Source organism: Neovison vison, chromosome 5 (assembly GCF_020171115.1).
Source record: "Neovison vison isolate M4711 chromosome 5, ASM_NN_V1, whole genome shotgun sequence".
NCBI classification, from domain to species: Eukaryota; Metazoa; Chordata; class Mammalia; order Carnivora; family Mustelidae; genus Neogale; species Neogale vison.
Genome location: NC_058095.1, coordinates 93,731,608 through 93,733,195, shown reverse-complemented (window position 1 = coordinate 93,733,195; position 1,588 = coordinate 93,731,608). Strand labels below are relative to the sequence as shown.

The window sequence follows — 1,588 nt, the reverse complement described above, 5'->3', positions numbered from 1 at the left end:
GTTGATACCTCCCCTTTCACACATTATCTCATTTTATCCTCTCAACAATCAGTCAAGGGTGGAGAGTGTTGCCCTCTTTCAAGGAGACCATAAGAGGTTAAATAACTTGATCAAAATCACGAGCTGATGAGCAATGGAGTCCAGAGTCATGCCCATGTCTATCTGATGCCAAAGTCTGCTTTTCCCCACTCTGCCACTCTGCTTGCAGTGCGAAGTCACAGCTTTTTGAAGCTCATAGCAGAGGGCGCCCATCAGCTGAGAGCAAGTGGGCTGCCCATTAAGGCAGCACAGCTAGGAGACTGCAAATGCTGTAGACAAGGAGGATGTGGAGAATCTCGAAGGTTCTCCTATCATCCGCACTGGGCACAGGCGTCGAGTGGAAGAGAGCAGCTGTAGGAAATACCTTTATGGCAACATATTGAGTGATCTGGTCTTAGGGGTCAAAGAGCCCCACACTGCCAGTCCGATGCCCTGACTGTGCCTCCATTTGGTCCTATGACCAGCATGGGCCCCGCCCCATCCTGATTCTGCACAACCAGAGGTTTGCGCTGCTGGTGCTTAGGTCCTGATGTTTGCAGCCCTGACAGTCCTTTGAAAATAAGATTTCTACCATATATTAACTTGCTAGGGCTACCATAATAAGGCAGGGGCCCTTAAACAGCAGAGATGTATTTTCTCCCAGTTTTGGAGTTAGGGAGTCTAAGATCAAGGTGCCAGCAGGTTTAGGCTCTTTCCCCCCGACCCCACACATTAGAATTTTATTCTTGTGTACACGTTTGTCTAACAGTTAACAAATTTCTAGGCCAGGTTCAGGTGGCAGAAGAGCCTTTATAATTAGTTTATATTGTTTTGATCTGAGGTATGCCGCAAACACAGTCTGGAGTGAAATGGGAAATAACATCTTTCTAAAGCCAGACTTAGAAATTCTGATGCAACAGGTGAAGATCTTTCTTTCCTCTGGTCACAGGGCTGACTTATACCTGGCTACAAGGCCACCATTCACAGGTAGAGCCAAGAAAACAGGGTACAGACCCCTCAAAATAAGACTTATGTTATGGTACAGATTTCACAATTCCAATCATCCGTATTCAAAGGTAAACTTAACCAAACCCTTGTAGGATGCTTCTGCTGTCAAAACTGGGATCACTGCCTTCGGTGAGCCCGCAGCTGTGATCAACCATACAAGCCTGTGTCCCCCTAAAGAGGAGTTGAAAGAGACTGTTTGCTGTGAGACCACAGAAATAGCATTGAGTCTAATATAGGTTGACCCATGCTCAAGTAGATTCTTTCTGCTCTGGGGAGTTAGTTAATTTTTCTGGTTATGATATTGATAATTAAGTTTTCCTTCATCTTGTTCATGATTTTCCATCTAGAGCCTTATGCTGTCCTCACAGCAGCTGGCACCTCCAGCGGTCTTCCCCGGCCAGGCTGGGGCTCACTCCAACCTTTGCTCAGCTGGCCTGAGTTCGGCCATCTTGGGCTGACACACGACCGAGGCGAAAGCTTAGTTTCTTTCTGAAGCTTGTCGAAGGCCATCTTCTCACTGTGTCCTCACATGGCTCCTCCTTTGGGCTCACACATCTCTGAC

At 47.1% G+C, this 1,588-nt stretch overlaps 1 pseudogene; it reads right to left on the bottom strand.

The window, feature by feature from the left end:
- Positions 1–787: 787 nt before the first annotated feature.
- On the bottom strand, positions 788–1,536 carry LOC122907427 (annotated as a pseudogene).
- Positions 1,537–1,588: the final 52 nt, after the last annotated feature.